Raw genomic sequence first — 27131 nt, 5'->3', positions numbered from 1 at the left:
AACATGTTGTTTTGTGGCTGTGAGCGTCCTGTCAGCGGCGTACAGGAACACTTTGACTCCTGAATAAAACATCAAGCTCTTTCTGCGTGTCGCTGTCGACTAAACCACAGATCCACAAAAGCGCAGGATCTTCTGCGACGTTCAGAGCTTGTGACAAATACAAGCTTTCCTTTGATAAACCCCTCCGCCAGAGTTGGCTTCTCCAGAGAAAACACTACACAAAACCCTGTTAAAAGCCCAGACTTTCTCTCTTAAAGTCACTTTAGAACGAGTGCGCTGGCGTCTCTGATAAACTCAAAAACAGCTGCGCATGATTAATAATTCATCCTGTTTCACTGCACTGTCGTTTGCAGGTGCGAACACACGTTGTGTTTCATTAATTTATGAGTTTAGCACAATCCATGTTCCGCGGAGGAATATTTCAAAGGTGTGATTTAAATACACGTCTTTTATTTCCGCTCTTCAAAGCGATGTTTGTTTTCTCCACACTCGGTGAGATCGTTCGTTACTTCCTTCATTAATTATCTTTAGTTTAGACATGAATGCTCTGAAATTAAAAGGCTGGCTTCAGGAAAATGAAGACACTCTAAAGATCGGTAGGAAGAAACATCAAAGCCGTATGTGTAACCAGTGTGTTTAAAAGCTGTTGACATAATAGCTGAAGAGCATCTGACTTAGTTTACTTTAGTCAGTTAATTAATCACACAGTGATTCAACACAATCAATCAATCAATCAATCAATCAATCAATCAATCAATCAATCAAAAGTCAGTCATCAGTCACTCAGTCAGTCATTTAATAACTCAATGAATAAATCAATCATATCTCAATCGATCATTAACTTATCAATGAATCAATTAATTAATAAATCAATCAACCAACCAATCAATTAATCAATCTGTCAGTCAATCAGTTAGTAATTACATTAAATCAATCAATCATTCAGTAACTCACTCAACAAATAGCTCAGTGAATAAATCTATCTCAATCAATGATTAAACTGACATTGAATAAAACAATAAATTAATTGACCAAATCAATCAATCAATCAATCAATCAATCAATGAATTATTTAATCAATCAGTCAGTCAGTGAGTCAATTAGTGAGTCAGTCAATCAAGAAATCTAACAATCACTCAATGTATAAATGAATGAATGAATGAATGAATGAATGAATGAATGAATGAATGAATGAATGAATGAATGGATCAATCAATCAATCAATCAATCAATAAATCAAAATCTCAATCAATCACTCAACAACTCAATCAAAAACGTAATATCTCGATAAATCAAACCCTCACTCGAATAAATGAATCAATCTTTCAAAACTTTAATCAGTCAATCAAGTAATCCATTAATCAATCAACCAATCAATCAATCAATCAATAGATAAAAGCCTCAATTAATCAATTGATGACTCAATAACTCATTCAATAAATCAATCCATCAGCCAGTCAGTTAGTCAAAAAATCAAACATTCACTTGAATGAATGAATGAATGAATGAATGAATGAATGAATGAATGAATGAATGAATCAATCAATCAATCAATCAATCAATCAATGAATCAATCAATGAATCAATCAATGAATCAATGAATCAATCAATCAATCAATCAATGACTTAATCTATCTTTTATTGATAATTATCAATTAGTGACACAATCACACTCAATTACTCAATCAAATCCAGTGGTCCATTAATCAGTCATCTATTGAGTCATTTACACAATAAATAATTCATCAATCAATCAATCAATCAATCAATCAATCAATCAATCTATCTATCTATCTATCTATCTATCTATCTATCTATCTATCTATCTATCTATCTATCTATCCATCCATCCATCCATCCATCCATCCATCCATCCATCCATCCATCAACCAACCAACCAATCAATAAATCTATCAAAACCTTAATTATGAAAATAATCAATTAATCGTTTAATAACTAATCATTCAAAATCATTGACTTATTAATCAATAAATAAGTCATTTAATGACTTAATCACGAAATCAATTAGTAATCCAGTAATCCATCAGTTCAGTTCACTTACACAATACAAACTGTATCAATCAATCAATCAATCAATCAATCAATCAATCAATCAATCAATCAATCAATCAATTAATCAATCAATCAATCAATAACCCAGTCACTTAGCCAATCAATCTTAATGTAAATATTAAAAATAAGTGTCAATATTAGAATAAAGTATATGATGGTGAAAATGTGCAGTGGACATTTTGAAGCATGATCCCGCCCACTGTGGGTGGAGCTACTGGGCTATAAGTTTGCTAATTTGGACTATATGCTTTATACTAATAAGGACTAGGACTGGAAATAATTAAAGGATAAATCAATTTGTGCTTGTTTGTGCTCTGACGATTGTTCAGCGCAGTAATCAGAGATTGAGCTTCACTGTTGTACTGCATGACAATGACTCTGTGTATACTGAGGCGTCCTCACAACCAAACCTGCACATTATAATAAAGGAAATGCACTGTAGCCAATAAAGCCCCGCGCATTAACCTCAGAGCAGGAGTAAATCCTCACGCTGAGATCTGCTCCAGTATTTCATGGTGGATTCGAGAGAGAGAGTCGTCTTTACGCTCTCAATCGACTGTAAGTCTCCAGTAATGAGCTCCAGCAAGAACACATCACAGCTCCATGCTAAAACGCTCAGCGCTAGTCAATAAATGCACTTAAAACAGTCGAGGAATGGGAAAATCTGTGCAAAAGTCCGGAGGAAATCAAACGTAATTCTGTATAGCGCACATTATTAATCTTAAAGAGAGAAATTAATCTGTACAAGTTAGACACACACACACACACACACTTATTTTGTTATTCTTTAAGCAAAATTTGCCCATCTGCCTCTGCTAGAATTTTCTGATGACACTGATTGGGTAAAATATGCTTAGCCACGCCCCTCTAACAGCTACTTTAACTGTGAGAGTTAAGGGGAGGGGCTCTAAAATAAAACCCTGCCCACTAATCAATATTCCATTTCAGTTGGAAATAAAAGTTGCTTTTTGATGACCCTGATTGGACGAAATATGCTTAGCCACGCCCCTTTAACAATTAGTTGTAAGTTGCCCTCTAGTCAATATTTCGCTTCAGACTTTAACAATTAGTTTGCTGTGAGTGAAAGACAAGAGGCGGAGCTCTAAAATAAAACCCCATTTCAGTTGGAAATACATGCTGTAATAAAAATTGTCTCTGATTGACTCTGATTGGATGAAATATGCTTAGCCACGCCTCTTTAACAGTTAATTTGCTGCAAGTGAAAGTTAGGAGACGGAGCTCTAAAATAAAACCCCGCCCACTAATCAATATTCCATTTCAGTTGAGACTAGATGCTGAAATAAAACTTGTTTACAGATGACCCTGATTGGGTGAAATATGCTTAGCCACGCCCCTTTCATAGTTAGTTTATTGTGAGGGAGAATTGAGTGGAGCTCTAAAATAAAACCCCGCCCACCAATTAATAATCCATTTCAGTTGGAAATGCCTGCTGAAATAAAAATCGTTGACTGATTGGATGAAAAATTATTAGCCACGCCCCTTTAACAGTTAGTTTGCTGTGAGTGAAAGATGAAGGGCGGAGCTCTAAAATAAAACCCCGCCCATTAATCAATATTTCGTTTCAGCTGGGACTAGATGCTGGAATAAAAGTTGTTTACAGATGACTCTGATTGGGTGAAATATGCTTAACCACGCCCCTTTCATAGTTAGTTTATTGTGAGGGAGAATTGAGTGGAGCTCTAAAATAAAACCCCGCCCACCAATCAATAATCCATTTCAGTTGGAAATGCCTGCTGAAATAAAAATGGTTGACTCTGATTGGATGAAAAATTATTAGCCACGCCCCTTTAACAGTTAGTTTGCTGTGAGTGAAAGATGAGAGGCGGAGCTCTAAAATAAAACACCGCCCACTAATCAATATTTAGTTTCAGTTGGGACTAGATGCTGGAATAAAAATAGTTGACTCTGATTGAATGAAATATTCTTAGCCACACCCCTTTACTGTTTAGTTTACTTCGAGTGAATTAAGTGAAATATGCTTAGCCACGCCTCTCTAACAGTTAATTTGCTGCGAGTGAAAGTTAAGAGGCGGAGCTCTAAAATAAAACCCCGCCCAAAATCAATATTCCATTTCAGCTGGGACTAGATGCTGAAATAAAAGTTGTTTACAGATGACTCTGATTGGGTGAAATATGCTTAGCCACGCCCCTTTAATAAAATATAAGAGGCGGGGCTAAAAATAAAACCCCATTTACTAGTCAATATTTCAATTCAGCCGGAAACGCATGCTGAAATAACAGCTTTTTTTTGTTCAGTTCAGTTTTCAGAGTTTCAGTTCAGTTCTGCTCAGCTCAGTGTGGTTTAATATTCACTACTGAGAATCCAAACACTGAAGAGCAAATGCATCCATGCAGCTCTACAGATCCCGAACCATGCAAGCCAGTGACGACAGCGGAGACAAACTTCACCAATTGGCGAAAGTGAAGAATTAAAAAACCTGGAGGGAAATCAGGCTCAGTGGGGGCACAACCTTTTTTCCACTGGCCAAACATCTTGTGCAGAGCTGCAGTCTATGGTGGTTGGAGGCAGGAGAACGCTGGACGTCCATCGTGGAGAAGCTGCTGGGGGGAGAGGTCACCAGCTGGTGTTCAGGCTGGCCCTTCAGGATCAATGTGAGGAATCGTCTGTCACTGGGGTCTTACAAGAATCTGCTCTCCACTCCTCCATAGCCACCACAGCAGCTGCTCAGGATACGGCCAGGTCCATGATTATGGAAACCTCAGGAATAATAAAAAAAACCTAACATTAGCGCAGATGCCGTTCAAATTATAATGTCTTTAGGGAAGTGTTCCCAGCTCTAAATAATGCAGACTAACAATGCTTTAGAGCAGGGGTGGGCAAACTCGCTCCTGGAGAGCCGGTGTCCTGCACAGTTTAGCTCCAACTCTGATCAAACACACCTGCTTGTAGATTTCTAGTGATCTTGAAGACTCTGATTAGCATGTTCAGGTGTGCCTGATTAGTGTTGGAGCAAAACTGTGCAGGACACCGGCCCTCCAGGACCGAGTTTGCCCACCCCTGCTTTAGAGGATTTGGATTTCATCAGCAAACAAATCAATACACTCTCTATTACTCAACGCTACTCAATCAGCACCAAATCAGACTTTTGGAATTTCTGATATTGATAGGAAGAAAACATGACTAATACTACTAATAACAGAAGACATTTCTGGGCGATGCAGTGGCGCAGTAGGTAGTACTGTTGCCTCAGAGTAAGAAGGTCACTAGTTCGAGCCTCGGCTGGGTCAGTTGGCGTTTCAGTGTGGAGTTTGCATGCTTTCCCTGCATTCGCATGGGTTTCCTCCGGGTGCTCCTGTTTCCCCCACAGTCCAAACACATGTGTAATTTAGGTAGGCTAAATTGTTCGTAGTGTATGTGTGTGAATGAGTGTGTGTGGATGTTTCCCAGAGATGGGTTGCGGCTGGAAGGGCATCCGCTGCGTAAAATGTGCTGGATTAGTTAGCGGTTCATTCCGCTGCGGCGGCCCTGGATTAATAAAGGGACTAAGCGGAAAATAAAATAAATGAATAAGACATTTCCTATAGAATTATCCATCACAAACACTTAATAAAATATACAAAAACAAAACAAAACATTTCACTACTGAAATTTCTCCCTTTGCAAAGTTGTTCCAACGCAATCTCACGGCACATCGTAACTTTGATTTAGTGGCTAATTTGTATGAATTCGTACAATCTAATTTGAACCATTTAGCATGATTTGCTCATCACCCAATGACGGTTGGACTTAGGGGTGGGGTTAGGTGCCACGCCTCCTTTTCAAAACCGAACATTTTCGTACAACTGATAAACTGACAAAACGTAAAATACTTCAGTTTCCTCGTGAGATCAGGCTGATCGTTCTGTTCCTAAACAGGGTAAGCAAATGGTGGAAGGGAAAACAAACTAGCTTTTCATTTTGGCAGATTATTTTGCTTGTTTTTAGGACAAACTCTCGTCATTTTGACTCATTATTTCTGAAAACAAGACTTTATTTTGTGCTGGTCTAGAAAATGCTTCTTGATTCAAGAGTTTTTAGATATTTGGACTAGAAAATAAGACAAAAACTCTAAGTAAGGCATATTTTGCAGTCTCTCTCTCTCTCTCACTCTCTCTGTGAGTCTGGAAGTCTTCAGAAGTTTTTTGTCACATTGCTCTTATCTCGGTTAATTCTTCTGACACCTCGCTGATAAATTCAGAGCCTGTCAAAACTGCCTGAACTCGTCCGCACTGACTTCACTCTCTCTCTCTCTCTCTCTCGCTCTCTTTATGAGCTATATTTATCATTTTTCTTGAGGAATCTTGGCTTTAAGCTCTTCATGGCCGCAGAACAAAAGCTCTATTGTTGTCGCTGGCTTTCGGACACTCTTATTATTGTAATGAAGTCCAGATTTAAACAACCTTTTACTCCCCGGTGCTGCAAACACTGTTATCCCCATGAGCTCCAGGAGTCATTAATGAACGTCTGCAGACGCCGGGGCGATTTTTCTGCTTTATACTAGAAACCAATTTACATTTTACATCAGAATAACACACACTTTTACTCAAAAATGACTGCGCAATTATACCAGTTACTGGAAATAACACCAACATCGCATCGAAAAGTAGATTTAAATAATGCAACATATGTCTTAACCAACCTAGGCTGTCCTTATGATTATGTACCCCTGTATACATTTCTGGAGAGCGCCAAATATTTTCCAGGAGCCACGTTTTTTTTTTCTTTTTTGCATTTTTTGTTTTTGTGAATCCACCGGAGGCCTCTGTGTACACTTTTCCCGTCCTCAAATTTATCTCGCGAGGCCATTCACCCCTGCTGTTCTCACATAAATCCACCAGAGGCCGCTGTTGACTGACTGAGTGACTGACCCAACCCCCCCACCCCTTCTTTGGCCAATTTAGTTGATCAGTTCCCCTATAGCACATGTGTTTGGACTGAGTGGGAAACCAGAGGAAAACCCACGCCAACACAGGGAGAACATGCAAACTCCACGCAGAAACACCAACTGACCCAGCCGAGACTCAAACCAGCTACAATTCCTGCTGTGAGGCCACAGTGCTAACCATTGAGCCACCATGCTGCCCATTACTATTATATTATTTTTATTATTAGTACTATTACTAATGTGTGTGAGTCAGAGTCAGGAAACCACTAATGATGATTAAAATGCAAAGAAAACTCTCAGCAGTGCTATAATAAATAATCAGGGCGTTTATTCTCATTCATGCTTTGTTTCCAGCATGTTTAATGTCCCTAAAGTCTCTGTTCCTGACTCTCTCTGTCTCACTGCGTGTGTGTGTTTTACACTTTATCAAATCTTATTGTTTTTGCTCTGGAAACACTCAAAATAAACAGAATATTAATATCTCCAGAGTTTTGCGTGCTTTTTTTGTAAACCAGGATAGCGTTTGTGTTCATTTTTGAGTTTGAGTCACTTAAATTTGCTTTTAAAAACAAAACAAACACCTAACACACACCAATAATCTCTGGGAAAGCTCTGTATTTATCAGAGAGGCGCATTTAAAGTGTAAATAACAATGGTCTGAATACTGAGCCTTGAGGTACTTCATAATGAATTTGTGACTGATATGATATCGTGAGGGGCGGCATGGTGGCTCATTGGTTACAAGGTCACTGGTTCGAGTCCCGGCTGGGTCAGTTGGTGTTTCTGTGTGGAGTTTGCATGTTCTCCCCGTGTTGGCGTGGGTTTCCTCAGGGTGGTCTGGTTTCCCCCACAGTCCAAACACATGCGCTATAGGGGAACTGATGAACTACATTGGCTGTAGTGTACGAGTGTGTGTGTGTGTGTGTGTGTGAATGAATGTGTATTGGTGTTTCCCAGTACTGGGTTGCAGCTCGGAGGACATCTGCTGTGTAAAATATATGCTGGAATAGTTGGTGGTTCATTCCGCTGTGGTGGCCCTCATAAATAAGGGACAAAGCTGAAGGAAAATGAATGAATGATATTATGAGTTGCATCTATCTATCTATCTATCTATCTATCTATCTATCTATCTATCTATCTATCTATCTATCTATCTATCTATCTATCTATCTATCTATCTAATTCCTCCACATTGTCCTAACACACATTGATTGTGTGCAGCCCAGCGTTTTCTTTCTGCCCAGCCCAACACAGACAGACGGGTTTCTGTCATGAAGACGACACACAGACGGATGAAGATGATGAAGCAGATGAAGATGATGAGCTGGTCTTCTCCACTTCACTGACTGCAGGAGAGATGAGCAGGTCGAACTCACATTCACAGTCAATGAATGGACGAATGAAACACTTTTACATTCAAAGCTCATAACGGAAGCTGAGTCTCTCTCTCTCTCTCCATCTCTCTTTCTGTCTTTCACAGGGTTAATGAGCAGATCTGTCGCTGTCAGACTCTCATTGGCTCGTCTCTGTGCTCAGCCACGCCCTGATGGAGAGAGCTGTCAATCATCTCTGCAGTCTCATTATTCCCTCCACACTCAAAACCTTCTCCTGAATCTGTCTGTCTGTCTATCTATCTATCTATCTATCTGTCTATCTGTCTATCTGTCTGTCTGTCTATCTATCTATCTATCTATCTGTCTGTCTGTCTGTCTATCTATCTATCTATCTATCTGTCTGTCTGTCTGTCTGTCTGTCTGTCTGTCTGTCTGTCTGTCTGTCTGTCTGTCTGTCTGTCTGTCTGTCTATCTATCTATCTATCTATCTATCTATCTATCTATCTATCTATCTATCTATCTGTCTGTCTATCTAGTGGATTTTTCATTTAAAACGTACAGCACAACATGCCCTGTGTAACATTTACATTTAAAAAAAAGTAGATGGTGCTCAAAAAAATGTGCCCCCTCAATAAAACCTAATTCACTAGAAGTACAAAATTCATGGCCCTCTAGTGGACTTGTCATCTGAAACGTACAACAAAACATACCATAAGTAACATCATATTTGCACAAAGTAGATGGCACCCAACAAAACATACCTTAAGTAACTTTTAAAAGTCACTAAAAGTACATAGCGGCCAACAAAATGTATCCTAAATAACATATTTCAGATTCGCAAAGATCTAGACAGCGCCCTCTAGTGATTTGTCATGTTTAACATGCAACAAAACTAACCTTTAGTAACTTATTTTACTAAAAGTAATTCGCAAAAAAGTAGATACTTCTATAACTGCAACATACTAGATACAAAATTAGTACAAATGTAGACAGCGCCCTCTAGTGGATTTATTATCTGAAATGTACAGGAAAACATACCCTAAGCAACGTATTTTGTATTTGCACACAAAGTACACTGAAAAAAGTGTTGCATGCAGAACTGTTGCAAACAATTTATTTGTGTTGAATTTAATCAATAAAATTAAATTGAACAATGTTCAACTTAATTTGTTTGTTTAAATTTAACACAATTAAATTGTTTACAACCACTTAACATAAAAAATTGTGTAAATCCAAGGAATCATCTTTGAATATTTTTTTTTGTGTAGATGCCCTCAAAAAACCTACTCTAAGTAACTTGTTATTTACTAAAAGTACATAACGGCCAACAAAATGTACCTCTTGTGATGCATTTCAGATTTGCAGAATTCTAGACAGCGCCCTCTAGTGATTTATCATCTGAAACGTACAGCAAAACATACCTTAAGTAACTTAATTCATATTTGCACAGAGTGGATTGCAACTACTCTAAGTAACCGATTAAATATTCACTGAATAAGTGCAAAAATAAATGCATAGTGGTCAACAAAATGTACCTTAAAGGGGGTCGCACACTGGATGCACCGATCAGCGACGCGCCATGAATTTTAGAATTCTAAACATAGATTTTTATTAGGGTACGCAAACCGGCGCCGCAACGCCCAGCTATGATTCAGGACACTGTTCATATTTGTACCATAGAGAGATATCTGAATAGTTTCATATAAAATACACCTGCTTAAGGGATGTATTTCAGATTCGTATAAATGTAAACAGCGTCCTCTAGTGGATTTTTCATTTTAAATGTGCAACACAACGTGCCCTAAATAACATTTTATATTTGCACAAAGTAGACGGCGCACAACAAAACACATCAAAAGTAGCTTATTGTATATTAAGTAAAACTACATAGCGACCAACAAAATGTACCCTTAACTATTTTAAATTTGCAAAAATATAGCCAGCGCCCTCAGCGCCCCTTTCTAAACAAACGTTCTTCAGGTACCGTTTCATATTTACAAAAGTAGTTAGAGGTCAACAAAATGTACCACATGTAATGTACCCAAAACGTAACCTATTTTAAATGAGCAAAAATCTAGCCAGCGCCCTCTAGTGGATTCATCATCTGAAGTGAAATGCACTCAGAGCAACATATGTCACGATTCAAAAGCATTTGCAATGAGCCTGGCCTGGTATATAAGAGTGTTATACAATGAACATGTGACAGTCACAGATGCGATGGCTTTCTTGGTCAGTGTAAATAAACCCATCCATTTAGAAAATGTATTGGTCCGAAACACCTGAACTCCGACCTGCACGTCTGATTCACAGGTGAACCCGGAGCTGAGGGGAGAGTCGTGACGGTGTTTCTCACACTGATGTGCATTTCAGCCGGACGCTGTAAAATAATAAAAGTGATAAATGAAGTGGAGTGTCGGCAGAGGTTCCCAGCGATCATATTCTTATCATCTCTAATGGTGCATGAATTTCATTAAAGCGATGCAGCTCACCTACACTGATCATACAGAGACAGAGGACACACACACACACACACACACACACACTGACTGCTGTATTTTCAGCATAAGTATGAGGATTGGCATGCGTTTGAATCATCGGGTGATTGATTGTGTTGAACAGTGACACTGAGATGAAGTCAGATGTTGGTTTAATGGTCTAAATGAGCAGTACATCATAAAACCATCACCCAGACTCAAACACTTTCGGCTTTAACAAATATTATTGAAGACACCACCATGACAAAACACTACAGTCATTTATAGGAAACACTGCAGGGTTTTTTCCCCAGAGATGGGTTGTGGCTGGAATGGCATGCGCTGCGTAAAAACCTGGTGGATAAGTTGGTGGTTTATACCGCTGTGGCGACCCCGGATTAATAAAGGGACTAAGCCAAGAAAATGAATGAATGAATGAATGAATGACTTGCATTGTTTTGGAACCATACTATAGTAAAGTACTAGAATTAATCTGTTGCTATGGTAAGACGACAACTATTACAATTGATCTGTTGTGGGGATTCTACAGTTGCTACGGTAACACAGCAACTATAGTAATTGATCTGTTGAGATGATTCTAATGTTGCTATGGTAACACAACAACTATAGTAACTGATCGGTTGTGGGGATTCTACAGTTGCTAAGGTAACAAAACAACTACAGTTATTGATCTGTTGTGGTGATACTACAGTTGCTATGGTAACACAACAACTATAATAAGTGATCTGTTATGATGAATCTACAGTTGTAATGGTAACAACAACTACAGTAATTGATCTGTTGTGGTGATTCGACAGTTGCCATGGTAACACAACAACTATGGTAAGTGATCTGTTGTGGTGATTCTACAGTTGGTACAGTCTACTCTTAATGACTGATAGCTTCGCCCTAAAGCACTGGACAATTGACATGAAGTGAACAAAAGTCTTTTCGAGGCTGGAGGGAAGGTTATGATCTGTGATTAAAGTTTTTAAGTGCAAATTATTTTGATTTTGGTTTTTTGAACGATCCAGTTGATTCCTAAAGAATGAAATCATGCAATGTTCCATGTTTTTTTGTGGTGGTTAAAAAGGCACATTACCTAATTTCTGTTTCATGACGACTCTAATTTCATAATCTGCATTTCCCTCAATGAGCGGACGACTCTCTGCTTTTCTCCTGGCTCTGCTGGCTGTATTGTGTTGCCAGATTGTGGCTCTGGCTGGTGTTATTTGGAGGCTGGACTTCAGGTTTTCTTCAACCCTGAATGGAGTTGATTCCTCAGCGGTGCGGTCAGAGAAAGCATGAGCTCACCTTCTGCTGTCAGCACATCTGCTTCTCCTCACACAATGACCGCCCCATTCACTTTCTGCTGCCTTTCCAGATGTTTGCTGATCGGTGAGTTCAGCGAGAGGCTGCCGCCGGTGTGTGGAAAAATACACATCCTGGTAGAAAATGTCATTTTTAAAGGGACAGTTACTTACTGTTTACTCACCCTCAGATCTTCATAGATTAATTACCATAGTTGTTGTGTTACCATAGCAACTGTAGAGTCAACACAACAGATCAGTTATTATAGTTGGTGTGTTACCATAGCAACTGTAGAATCACCACAACAGATCAACTAAACTAGTCACTGTGTTACCATAGCAACTATAGATCTACGACAGGTTAATTACTATAGTTGTCATTTAACCATAGTAACTAGAATCACCAAAACAGAACAATTACTATAGTCATTATGTTACCATAGCAACTATAGAATCACCACAACAGATCAATTACGATAGTCGTTGTGTTACCATAGCAACTGTAGAATCATCACAACAGATAAATTGATATAGTCATTGTTACCATAGCAACTGTAAAATTGTCACAACAGATCACTAACAATAGTTGTGTTACCATAGCAACTATAGAACCACAACATGTTAATTACTATAGTTGTTGTGTTACCATAGCAACTGTAGAATCAACACAACAGATTGATTACTATAGTTGCTGTGTCACCATAGCAACCATAGAATCACCACAACAAATCAATTACAATAGTCGTTGTGTTACCATAGGAACTATAGATCCACAACAGGTTAAATATTATAGTTGTTGTGTTACCATAACAACTGTAGAATCATCACAACAGATCAATTGCCGTAGTCTTTGTCTTACCATAGCAACTGTAGAATCATCATAACAGATCAATTACAATAGTTGTGTTGCCATAGCAACTGTAGAACCACAACATGTTAATTACTATAGTTGTTGTGTTAACATAGCAACTGTAGAATCAACACAACAGATCAATTACTATAGTTGCTGTGTCACCATAGCAACCATAGAATCGCCACAACAAATCAATTACAATAGCCGTTGTGTTAACATAGGAACTATAGATCCACAACAGGTTAAATACTATAGTTGTTGTGTTACAATAGCAACTAGAATAATCACAACAGCTAAATTGCTATAGTCATTGTGTTACCATAGCAACTGTAGAACCACCACAATAGATTCATTCATGTACTTCACTATAGCCTGGTTCAAAGACACTACAGTGTTTACTATAGTTGACTGTGGTATATTTTCTCATGTCGTCATTGCCTGATGATGGCACCAGCTCTTTATGACGCAGCGGCTGGTTTCTATAAGCAGACTCTGTGATTATAGAGCCGGGCAGCAGGAACAGCAGCTGCTCGGTGTTCGGTTTCTCCTGCAGATGTGGAATGAACATCATTCCCACCTGAATTATTCACTCAGCAGAAACAGAAAAGCGTATTTCCTCTTTCGCTGCTTGCGTTTCATAGGCCAGATCATTAATCACCGGCGTCTCTAACGAGGAAAATGCATCAAAATGACTCTCGCCTCGCTCTGGAGTCAATTATAAAAGTTTCATTGGGCTGAAATGAGAGACGCTGCTCTGAAAGCTGCCGGGTTAAAGCATTCACATCTCATTCAGGGAAAAACGCCATTCGGGATCTGCGGCGTGTAGATCTGGGACTGGGCAGGTTGTGTATGAGGTGGTCTTAAAGGGACAGTTCACTCAAGCAAGACACACACACACACACACACACACACACACACACACACACAAGCGTCAAGTGATTGTAAACTCTCGAGACTCATCTGTTGAACACAAAAGCAAGGATATCCTGGAGCCACACTTCAGAAATGCTGTGGAGTGATATGGGGTGATTGTAAGAAGTGGCAGCACGGTGGCTCAGTGGTGTCGCACTGTGGCCTCACAGTAAGAAGGTTGCTGGTTTGAGCAGTGGCGGATTTAGGCATGGGCAATATGGGCGATCGCTAGGGTCTGAATCTGCAGACATTTTTTGCTATTTCTGTGGAGAATTTTGTAAAAAATCTGCTGAATTATTTAGGGAGTATCATGACTGAAACCTAATATGTAAAATAACACTAATATCTTTTGAACTATTATTTAGTGTTTAAAATGCAAATCCAGTTAGATTCACTTTATTTGGTAAACAAAGCAAGTCTCTCATGTAATATTTCTACTAAAAGACAGAACATATTACTGTACACGTTATAAGGGCTGGTTCGCCCATGGCGCCATTTAAACAACCCAGGCTCAATCTGAAAACGTAGTCCCGGGGACGTTTCTGGAGACTGTGAAATATGTCCTGGGAGGTACGTTTTTCTGCAGATTTTTGTTTTCGCGAATCCACGAGAGACCGATGTATGCGCTTTTTCGCATTTCAAATGACTCTCGCTGCCGTTCACGCCCGCGCTGTTCTCGCGTAAACCCACCAGAGGCTGCTGTTGAACGAACATCTGTCTGAACGACTGAATGATTGACTGGGCGACCGGCCGATCGACTGACCCACCCTACTTCTTCCCTAAATGTGGTTAACTCCTCTCTGCATCTCAAGTCCACCGACGTACTCGATGAGCTAACTGGACAAACTGGTTGTGGCGGTAAAGCCCTTCACACGGAGGTAAACGGTCAGCTGGTAAGCGTGAAAAGGAATGGCGTCGTACCGCCCAGAAGCACTCGCTTAATGAATAATATGCAGCCATACGTCCCTTCGGCTACATAATTTGCGTTCTCCAGAAACGTCCACGGGACTATGTTTTCTGAATGAGCCTGGGTTGCATTTAAACTAGAACCGCCACTGGGTTTGAGTCTCGGCTGGGTCAGTTGGTGTTTCTGTGTGGAGTTTGCATGTTCTCCCCGTGTTGGTGTGGGTTTCCTCCGGGTGCTCCGGTTTCCCCCACAGTCCAAACACATGCGCTATAGGGGAACTGATCAACTACACTGCCCGTAGTGTATGAGTGTGTGTGTGTGTGTGTGTGTGTGTGTGTGTGTGTGTGTGTGTGTGTGTGCGTGTGTGTGCGCGAGTGTGTGTGTGTGTGTGTGTGAGTATGATTGGATGTTTCCCAGTACTGGGTTGCAGCTGGAAGGGCATCCGCTGTGTAAAACAAATGCTGAAATAGTTGGCGGTTCATTCCGCTGTGGCAACCCCTGATGAATAAAGCGGCGAAGTTGAAAAGAAAATGAACGACTGAATAACGGTTTATGTCGTCTATTTACTCTTCTTAACTTGTGAAATTAACAACTGACAACAATTATAAAGCTGTATTGGTAGTTAATGCTTTCTAAATGATCAATGAACAAACTGTTTGTGTGTGTGTGTGTGTGTGTGTGTGTGTGTGTGTGTGTGTTTCAGTGAGTTTAGAGGTGACTCTGTGTGTTTCTCAGCAGTTTGTCAGTAAAGGTTGCTGGAAAAGGAAAGCGTGATGAATGAACTGAGCGAGTCCTGATGGATCTCTGAGTTCACAACAACAAAACACACACACACACACACACACACACACACACACACACACACACACACACACACACACACACACACACACACACACACACACACACTCCCTTGATGAAGATCTGCACACACACCTCGGCTTTACAGTGGTCTAATAATCTAATAATACACACACACAAATGAGTTCAGCCCTCACAGATCTCTCTATTACAGTAATATTCTCTACACGACGCTTCACAGACACATATGAGTGCAGATACATCAGATTAGTCAGGACCAAAGACCAAACAAAAAGTAATCTAACAAAAACTGTTTAATTATACTCATAATATATATAAAAATATAAAATATTTTAATTATTTAATATCACAGACCATATTTTACTGTATATTCTCATAGAAGGCAACTATATTGAATTGCAATACTGTTTTACAATTATTACTGTATTGCAGATCAAATAATATAGCTTTGGTGTGGAGAAGTTTTTACATTATATAAAATCAATATTCATAATGTTCCCATTAATGCGTCAATATAATATTCATGTTACATATGAGCAGAAATGAATCCGAATAAATGCTGTTTTGCTTTTTTTTTTAAAGATAAACTACAAAAATGCAGTGTTTCTAGTCCAAATACTTTTAAATTAAGAAGCATTTTCACGATAAGCACAAAACTAAGTCTTGTTTTTAGAAATAATGAGTCAAAATGAAGAGAGTTTTTCAATAAAACAAGCAAAACAATCTAATTTATGCTTTGAAATAACATGTATTTTGCTCAGCCTATTGGCAGATTATTTTGCTTGTTAAATAATTAAAGAAACACAGACTTACATCAAGAAATGTATCATTTAGACTAAAAACAAGACAAATATAATAATATAAAATACATTTAAAAATGGTAGCACTTTATTTTGACGCTCCATTTGAGTATTAGTAGACCGTCTGCTTAATATCTGCTGATACTGCTCCTTCATCAGACATTTAACTGACTATAAGACACTTCGCAAGTACATGTCAACTTACACTCACCCTAACCTAACAGTCTACTTATAATCTAATGAGAATTAGTTGGCATGTAGAAACAGTGTAGCTTAAATTCAACAAACAGACCATCAAAATAAAGTCTGACCCAAAAAAGAACTCAGTAAAATCTGTAGCTTAATAAATCATAAGACACTTTCAACCAAACCCAAGCAAGAACCATAACTCAGGATCTGTCACATACTTGTCTTGATTTAGGAACATTTAGACTAAAAACAAGACAAGAAACTCAGTACATTTCTAGCATAATTAAACCATAAGATATATTTTCAACCAAACCGAAGTGAGAATGATTCCCACGATCCGTCACATACATTTGTTGTGGATTACAGAAGCTTTAATATGCAGTAAAGTGTGGCTTGTGGCCGTAGCGAGAGTGTGTTCGGGGTCTCGGCGCTCCGTCATTTACGCCCCCCCCCAGAAGCTTTTAGCGCTTGACAGATGACATTAATTACAGCACTTAGAGCAGTTTTTAATTACACTCAATTATGGCTCTGGCGTAATAACTGATAGGTAGATTGATATTCTGATAGATTGGCGAGAACATCTCTTTGTGCACGTTTCCAAAATTAACGCAGTAATTATTGTGTTTCTGGAGACGAAGAGAGCGAGAAGAAACGGCAGAATAAGATGCGTTTGTGTTTCTGGAGCGAAACGAGATTAATGCGAATATTAGCAGATTTTCACACTGGTGCGGAAAAACACATCCAATAAATAAATAAATGGCTGGCAAAAAAGAAGTTGTGCAAAAAAAGTAAAACATTTACATATATATATATATATATATATATATATATATATATATATATATATATATATATATATATATATATATTGCAAAAATGCTTTTCTTAGAGTCTATATATATATATATATATATATATATATATATATATATATATATATATATATATATATATATATATATATATATATATAATCAATTAAAATAAGCCATTCCTTCAGCCACCAGAGGGAGCCCTTCCCAGAATTCTGAAGACCAGTTTGCTAAAAACGTAAATTAAAAATAAATTAAAAACGTAAATTAAAAAATGCGAAAATTAACTATAAAATAATAGCATATATAATAACAAGTAATATTTAATATAATAATATATAATATAATAAAACAAGTCAGACTGTTAGCCATTGGTTCGAAATGGGTTTTACGTAAATTTGAGCAGATTTTCTAACTATTAAAAAAACTAAATAAACTAATAATTTTTCCTTGAATTCTGACTACCAGTTTGATAAAAATATTTTAAAAAAAAGGAAAATTAAATAGAAATAATAACTTAAATAGTAAATGTAACAAGTAGGACTGAAATTGGTTTCATGCAAATTTGAGCAAAAAATAAATGTTAAATTAAATATATTTTTAAAAAAATGTTTTGCGATTTTGAGATGTTTGTGAAATGAAGCTGTGCTAAAAATGTAGAATTTGAAAAAAAAAATAAATAAATAAATATAAAATAAAAATAGCCATTCATCCGGCCACCAGAGGGAGTCCTTCCTTGAATTCTGACTACCAGTTCTTTATTCGTTACTTTCTGTTTCGTATCGTCAAAATATAAAATTAATAAAAATATAAGAACCGCCTTCCTGATTTAAATTAAAAAGATATCCTAGCAAAAACAAATGAATGCGGAAATATGAAAATAATTATAATCATTAAATAAATACAAGAATAAATAAATTTAAATGCATAAATAAATATAACAACAAAAAAACACAAATAAATATAAAACAAATAATATAATAAAATAATAAAATATTAATGAAAATAATAGAAAATAAAAGAAATAAAAATTTATATATATTTATATATATATCACATTTATTTATTTATTTTTGCATGTTTGGTCCAGCAAACAGCACAGAGGAAAGTCGACAGTCTGTTAAACCTCCATTGCTGAGTCCCAGAGCTCATATACTGCTGGAATAACACTGACTGTTATGACAGAAACACACACACACACACACACACACACACACACACACACGACGGACTGATCGCTCCCAGACACACTTTCCACATGAGGAAAAGATGAAGTCATGTTCGCCAGATTTATATTATTCCACGTCTAAATTGCATCCAATTTTTCACCGTGATTTGACATGCTGCGTTTCCTGTGCAAACAAACGTGACCACAACATAAACCCGCTCAGAGTGACATCACCGCCAAAGAACTTCCTCAAAAACATGGATTATTTCATCTCTAACCATCAAACCTGAACTCTTATTGCCACAATAGAGCCGGACGGAAACATCTGAATGTCACTGGCAGGTAACGCAGCTGTTTTCCTTCATCCTGTAGGGGAATTTAAATATATATATGTATTGTATATATAGGTCTTTTGTAAACACACGTCACTGAACATGTATTATTATATCAGGCTTTGACAGATTTTGTTATTATTTTAACAGAATACTTTTATCATTCCCTGAGATGTGCTGGAGCAGATGGTGGTTTTCTTCACAGACATTCAGGTAAACTGGTGATGAATAACAAATATTCTGAAGGTAGCAGCAGTCAGAACTGAGAAGTAAGACTACAGGTTTTTGCTTTGAATATCTGAGCCACGAAACATGACTAGTCTCTCTCAGGACTTCACTAGACTTACTAGTCTCTCTCAGGACCTCACAAGTCTTATTAGTCGCTCTCTCGGGTCTTCACTAGTCTTACTAGTGTTAATACTTTACTAGTCTTACTAGTGTCAATACTTTACTAGTCTTACTAGTCGCTCTCTCGGGTCTTCACTAGTCTTACCAGCCGCTCTCTTGGGTCTTCACTAGTCTTAGTAGTCACTCTCTCGAGTCTTCACTAGTCTTAGTAGTCGCTCTCTCTGGTTTCACTAGTCTTTCTAGTCTCAAAACTGTACTTGTCTCACTAGTTTTTCTCAAGACTTTACTAGTCTTACTAGTCTCTCTCAAGACTTCACTAATCTTACTAGTCTGTCTCAAGATTTTACTAGACTTACTAGCCTCTCTTAGGACTTTGCTAGTCTTACTAGGCTCTCTGGGATCGTTAGTAGTCCTATCAATTTCTCTTAGGACGTCCATTAGTCTTACTAGTCTTTCTCAGGACTTGGCTACTAGTCTCTCTTGGGACTTCACCAGTCTTCAGTAGTCTTACTAGTCGCTCTTAGGACTTCAATTAGTCTTACTAGCCTCTCTTGGGACTTCTTTAGTCTTACTAATCTCTCGCGGGACTTTGCTAGTCTTACTATTCTCTCTCAGGTCTTAAGTAGTCTTACTAGTCTCTCTTAGTAATTGGCTAGTCTTACTAGGCTCTCTCAGGTCTTCAGTAGTCTTACTAGTCTCTCGTAGGACTTTAGTTAGTCTTACAAGTCACTCTCAGGACTTGGCTACTGGTTTATCTCGAGATTTACTAGTTTTCAATAGTTTTATTAGTCTCTCTCAGGACTTTACTAGCCTTACAAGCTTCTCACAGCACTTAATTTGTCTTATTAGTCTCTCTCTGGATCTACTAGTCTTCAATAGTCTTACTAGTCTCCCTCAGGATTTGGCTAATATTCTCTCTCGGGACTTCACTAGTCTTTCTAGTCTAGTTTAGACAGAATATTCTAGAAATAAGAATATGTAAAACTAATTTCAGAAAACTTCAGCTGTCTTTACCCCTGTTGAGATAACGTCACCAATGACCAATCAGTAAGACTACCCGGAGGTCTGAGGAGATGTGGGTTGTTCTGTAATGTGATCTGTTGTACAGTGTGTACAGTGTTTGCTCTCTGATCATCCACTAATGCGCTGCATCATATTTCACCGAACTATCATCTGCTGGAATCCTGATCAGAAGATGGTGTTTTAGAAATAAGCGGCGCTGACAGTAACTTTATCAGGATGTGATGCGCTGAAGGTCAGTGAATAAACCTGAGCTCCAGCTTTACTCTGAATACCGCAGCGCTGAGCGACAGCTCCGTTAGCAGATTATGAGATGTGATTCAGCTGTCGGCCTGTTGATGCTTGTGTTCGTACTGTGAATTCTTATGAATTTATGCTTTTGCTAACAGCGTTTTTTTGTTTTTTTTTCGCCCACAGGTACAGCAGTCATCAGCTATATATATATATATATATATATATATATATATATATATATATATATATATATATATATATATATATATATATATATATATATATATAATGACTTAATAATAGCTTTGAAGGATTTTGATTGAATTTTGACCGACTTGATTTTTCAGACATTTTCATTAAATTAGCCATTTGCCACAGAAAAACACACAGCATAATAATATTAATAATAATATTAATAACAATAATAATAATAATAATATTAATAACATCAATAACAACAACAACAACAACAACAACAACAACAATAATAATATTAATAATAATAATAATAATAATAATAATAATATTAACAACAACAACAATAATTATAATAATAATAATACCAATAATAACAATAACAATAATTATAATAATAATAATGATAACAACAACAATAATAATAATAATAATAATAATAATAATAATAATAATAATAATAATAATAATAATAATAATAACAATAATATTAATTTATAATAGTTATTATTGTTTTGTTTATAATAAATTACACAATAATTATTCCAATTGACACAATTATATTAACAAGTATGGTTTTTAAATTACTAATAAAATCATTAATTTTATATAATATATTATATTATATATAATTAATATAATAATATTAATAGTAATTAAAATATTAAAATTCAAAATAATAATTATTATTAGTTATTATTCTTATTAATAACAATATATATTAAATATATTTTTATTATAAAATTATTAAATAAATTAACAAAAGCATAGCAATAATACCCAAATCATTAATAATAATAATAATAATAATAATAATAATAATAATAATAATAATAATAATAATAATAATAATAATAGTATCAATATTAATAATAATAATGATTTTAATGATAATAATGTGAATAAGACTATGGTGGCATAATAAAATCCAAATGCTAACCATTTCACCTTCTGAATGTCCTCAACATTGAACAATTGTTATTATATCTATATAAGGGTTAGTTTTGTTATATCATATTATTATATGACAGAGTGAACTTTCTCAGTGTGTGTTCATCAACTGTTGATTATTCCTGGCTATTCTCCCTCTCTGATGAGTAAATCCTGTGGAGGGTAATTCTCTAGGAATGAAGCAGTCGCATGTGTTTGCATTTATCCAGTGCTGGAGCGTCCTGTTAAACCTGAGTGTTCTCATGATGTCATCAGACCACCAGTGACCGGCTAAAACCGACCCGCAGAGAACGCATGCTTGGAAACGTTAAATCAATATTGACCAACTGCGTCATTCTGTGTGTGCCAGAGCAATATTCACACAAGACTTACTGTTTATACATACATACATACATACATACATACATACATACATACATACATACAGTTTAACTCAAAATTATTTACCCTCCTGGGAAATTCTAATTATTATTTTTTAAAGTGTTGCTTAATGGAGTAAAGATTTCCCCCAACATATAGTTTTGATAACACATTTCTAATTACTCATTTGTTTTGTCTTTGCCATGTTGAGAGTTGGTAATATTTTCTCGTCATTTTGCAATATACTGTTCAGATTAAAGTGCAATCTAAAAGCTGAACTATGTTAATTAGGTTAACCAGGCAAGTTAGGTTAGGGACATTATTGAACAAGAGTGTTGTTTTACTGTAGACAATTGAAAAAAATCCCAAGTGGGCTAATAATATTGACCTTAATTTATTTTATTTTATTAAAATTGCTTTCTATACCAGAGATTAACTAGTGAGACTAGTGAAGCCCTGAGAGAGACTAGTGAGACAAGCAAAGTCCAGAGAAAGACTATTAAGACTACCGAATACCTAAGAGCCACTACTAAACTAGCAAAGTCTTATGAGACACTAGTAAGACTAGATAAGTCCTAAGAGACACTAGTAAGACTAGCGAAGTCCTAAGAGAGACTAGTAAGACTAGAAGTATTAAGAGAGACTGTTAAGACTTTAAAAGTCCACAAAGAGACTAGTAATACTACAGATGTCCTAAGACAGACAAGTAAGACTAGCAAACTACCGAGAGACACTAGTAAGACTAGAAACTTCCCAAGAGAGATTTAATAACTAGTGAAGTCCTGAAAGAGACTAGTGAGACTAGTGAAGTCCTAAAACGACTTAATAAGACTAGTGAAGTCCTGACAAAGACTAGAAGGCTAGGGTAGTCCCTAAAGAGACTAGTAAGACTATCAAAGTCATAAGAGAGACTAGTAAGACTAGTGAAGTCCTAAGAGAGACTAGTAAGACTAGCAAAGTCCCGAGAGAAACTAGTAAAACTAGCGAATTCCTGAGAGAGACTAGTAAGACTAGCGAAGTCTTAAGAGAGACTTGCAAAACTAGTAAAGCCTCTCTGTCTCGGGAGAGACTAGTAAGACTAGTGAAGTCCTAAGAGAGCCTAGTAAGACTAGAAAAATCACAAGAGAGACTAGTAAGACTATTGAAGTCCTAAGGGAGACTAGTAAGGCTAGTGAAGTCCTGAGAGACTAGTAAGACTAGCAAAGTCATAAGAGAGACTAGTAAGACTAGTGAAATCCTAAGAGAGACTAGTAAGGCTAGTGAAGGCCTAAGAGAGACTAGTAAGACTAGCTAAGTACTGAGAGAGACTAGTAAGACTAGAAGTATTAAGAGAGACTTTTAAGACTATAAAAGTCCACAAAGAGACTAGTAATACTACAGATGTCCTAAGACAGACAAGTAAGACTAGCAAACTCCCGAGAGACACTAGTAAGACTAGAAACTTCCCAAGAGAGATTTAATAACTAGTGAAGTCCTGAAAGAGACTAGTGAGACTAGTGAAGTCCTAAAAAGACTTATTAAGACTAGTGAAGTCCTGACAAAGACTAGAATGCTAGGGAAGTCCCTAAACAGACCAGTAAGACTAGCAAACTCATAAGAGAGACTAATAAGACTAGTGAAATCCTAAGAGAAACTAATAAGACTAGCAAAGTCCCGAGAGAAACTAGTAGAACTAGCAAATTCCTGCGAGAGACTAGTAAGACTAGCGAAGTCCCGAGGGAGACTGGCAAAACTAGTAAAGTCTTAAGAGAAACTAGTAAGACTAGTGAAATCCTAAGACAGACTAGTAAGACTAGCTAAGTACTGAGGCAGACTAGTAAAACCATCAAAGTCTTAAGAGAGACTAGTAAGACTAGTGAAGACCTGAGAGACACTAGTAAGACTAGTGAAGACCTGAGAGACACTAGTAAGACTAGTGAAGACCTGAGAGACACTAGTAAGACTAGTGAAGACCTGAGAGACACTAGTAAGACTAGTGAAGACCTGAGAAACACTAGTAAGACTAGTGAAGACCTGAGAGACACTAGTAAGACTAGTGAAGACCTGAGAAACACTAGTAAGACTAGTGAAGACCTGAGAGACACTAGTAAGACTAGTGAAGACCTGAGAGACACTAGTAAGACTAGTGAAGACCTGAGAGACACTAGTATGACTAGTGAAGACCTGAGAAACACTAGTAAGACTAGTGAAGACCTGAGAGACACTAGTAAGACTAGTGAAGACCTGAGAGACACAAGTAAGAGTAGTGAAGACCTGAGAGACACTAGTAAGAGTAGTAAAGTTCTGGGAGTTTTTATACTGCAGTTTAATTCAGAGTGGACTCAACATATTAAATGAATGTACAATACAACACTTGTAGTATAATATTACCTTTTTTTCCTGAAGTTTGATGCTGAACTTTCCTTTCGTTTACGTTTAGTGACCAACAATAGTCTGAGAAACTGAATTCAGCTTCTGCTGTGTTTGTGTGTGTCGCTTCATCTTGTAGCCGTTTGTGGAAATGCCATTTCTCTTCAAGAAAATAAAAGAGCCTAATGTCGTTCTGGAATCTCGTTTGCAGCATCGCCTTGAAAAAAAAAAGGAAAGAAAAAACAAGCGTCAAGGTCTTCAGCAAAGTGTGACAGCACAGGAGCCCATTACATCCATGATAATAAAGCAAGCAAATGACAAAGAGCGTGAATGAGAGAAACCCCGAGAACAGACGGCCTGAAAATGAGCCCTGCTCATCCTGTTAACAAACATGAATAACAAAATGGAGGTATAATGGTTTCAATTTCAGGCGTGTGTGGAGATGAGCGACCTCCCGCCGGCAGAAGACAATCATCTCATCGGGAGGTTCGTGGCAGTGTTGCCGCGGGCCGATTCCACAGTGCACACCAGTCCTTAATAAAACTGACTTTATACAACAAAGTTCCACATTACAGGAGTATAATCATCTGCTCAGGCACACGCCGTCCATTAAACGCCATGACAGCTTGAAGGATTTTCAATTTGATGTATTTCAGACTTCAGAGCGTGAAAATGGAGCGCGTCGCGTCTCTAACGGACCGTTTGAAGGCATTTTCTCTCAAGATGTTCAAGTTTTTGGCGTTCACTAAAAACAAGGAGGGGAAATTATTCATTCACATGCGTTCCTCTTTTAGCAACACAACTTTATAAAGTGGAGGACGCTGATCGACTTCATTCTTATATATATATATATATATACACACAATGTTTATTCAGTGTCAGGATGTTCGCCGAGTTTTTAAAAGTCTCAAATTGTAGGCTTAAAAAAGTCGCTGATCCATCTATTGGACATCTGCTGAGTAAAACATATGCCAGAATAGTTGGTGGTTCATTCCGCTGTGGCGACCCCTGATAAATTAGAGACTAAGTCGAAAGGAAAACGAATGAATGAATGATTAAGGAGACGTTTTTTTTAGAAATATGTATTGTGTTCAGACCTCAGTGGTGTTTCACTGGTGGTCCACAACCCCATTAAGCTTTTCAACAGAGATGTCATGAATAAATGTGTCGCTGGGCTGTAAATGGTTTATATTTAGGTGAAGAGCTCCTGTAACACTGATGCAGATGCAGAAATGTGTGTGTAGGAACATACATCAAGCCCTGTCCTCCCGCTCAGACGCTCATTAATGTCATGAAGAGCTGGAGATGGTGACGTTACACACACACACACACACACACACACACACATACACACACATACACACACATACACACACATACACACACATACACACACATACAGGACTGTAGACATACACAAACATGCACCCACACACAGCCGCAGACATACACACACAAACACACACACACACACACACACACACACACACACACACACACACACACACACACACACACACACACAGCCGCAGACAGAATCTCACTGGGCTGTTTGACAATGGAGGAGCTGAAAGCAGCGGCGCGTGTATTCCTGCTCCACATCAGCTCCTCTCATCTGTCACAAACAGCCTCAGTCCATCAGTGTGTGTGTGTGTGTGTGTGTGTGTGTGTGTGCGTGCGCCAGTCTGTGTGTAAATGTGTGTGTCTGTCTGTGTGTGGATGCGAGGGTCTGTCTGTCTGTTTGTGAGTGTGTAACGCGACGGCATCCACCGTTAACATGCCGCACGGATGTGTTCAATTCAGTCCAGGTTGAGCTTAAAATTGTGCTCAGTGCATTCTGGGATTGAGAGCATTGAGAGTGAGTGAACGTTAAAAAGGTTGGATATTACTTGAATTTATTTAAAGATAGAGCGAAAAAAATGTCCATGGCCGCCCATGGTCCAAAAACCATACCTAGCTGTGCTAACTTTAGCATTGTTCTTCATATAGCTCATTTGTGCAGTGTGTTTCATGTTCATTCAGCATGTTTCTTATATATCTGCAAACACATGGTGGTATTTTTTTGTTTCAGACGAGTCAAAAACATGCTGCAAAAGTCCTACAAACTACTTTATAAATATTATATACACAAGATAATAAATATTTATTACTAAGCACACCAGTAAAAAAATTAAGACAGTACAGTGCTAGTATATTCAGCTGGAAACTCAAGTATTGCTATCAGTATCGCTATCATTTTGGCTGATACTGGTAGCCCAGGAATTGGTGTCAGTATAATTTCGGCCAATACTGGGAGCCCAGGAATTGATATCAATATCGCTATGGCAATGGCCGATATGATACCAATGCTATAGCGATACTGATATCATTCCTGGGCTCCAAGTGTTGGCTGATTAATACTGATACAGATTCCCAGGCTCTCAGTATCAGCCAAAACAATATCGATACTGATGGCGTTACTTGTGTATCGGTATCATATCGTCCGATAACCAGAGCCCAGGAGTGAGTATCGGTATTGTATCGATTGTTAACCAGACCACGTGATTCAGTATCATATCTGTCAATAGCTGGAACTCAGGAATTGGTATCATATTGACTGATACCTGGGGCCAAGAAATCAGTATCGGCCGATACACGGAGCTCAGGAATCTGCATCAGTATCCTTATCATATCGGTCAATATCAGGAGCCAGGAATTTAAATCATATCAGCCAATATCGGGAACCCAGGAATTCAATATCGATATTGTATCTGCCGATAACCGGAGCCCAGGAATCAGTATC

At 37.7% G+C, this 27131-nt stretch overlaps 1 long non-coding RNA gene across 2 annotated transcripts; it reads right to left on the bottom strand.

The window, feature by feature from the left end:
- Positions 1–1925: 1925 nt before the first annotated feature.
- LOC137496251 (uncharacterized) lies at positions 1926–24566 on the bottom strand. 2 transcript variants are annotated; one of them, XR_015496654.1, is made up of 3 exons: positions 24371–24566; positions 3667–4812; positions 1926–3520 (listed from the first exon to the last, which is right to left on the bottom strand). It is a non-coding gene; the product is annotated as an uncharacterized LOC137496251 (long non-coding RNA). The 2 variants fall into 2 exon arrangements; XR_015496655.1 differs by having other exon boundaries at positions 1926–3665; positions 3973–4812.
- Between the last annotated feature and the right edge of the window lie 2565 nt (positions 24567–27131).

The sequence above is a fragment of the Danio rerio genome, chromosome 7 (genome assembly GCF_052040795.2).
Source record: "Danio rerio strain M-AB ecotype USA chromosome 7, GRCz13ab, whole genome shotgun sequence".
Classification (NCBI taxonomy): domain Eukaryota; kingdom Metazoa; phylum Chordata; class Actinopteri; order Cypriniformes; family Danionidae; genus Danio; species Danio rerio.
Note: the sequence above shows the minus strand (reverse complement) of the source record. Positions and strands in the feature narration are given on the sequence as shown.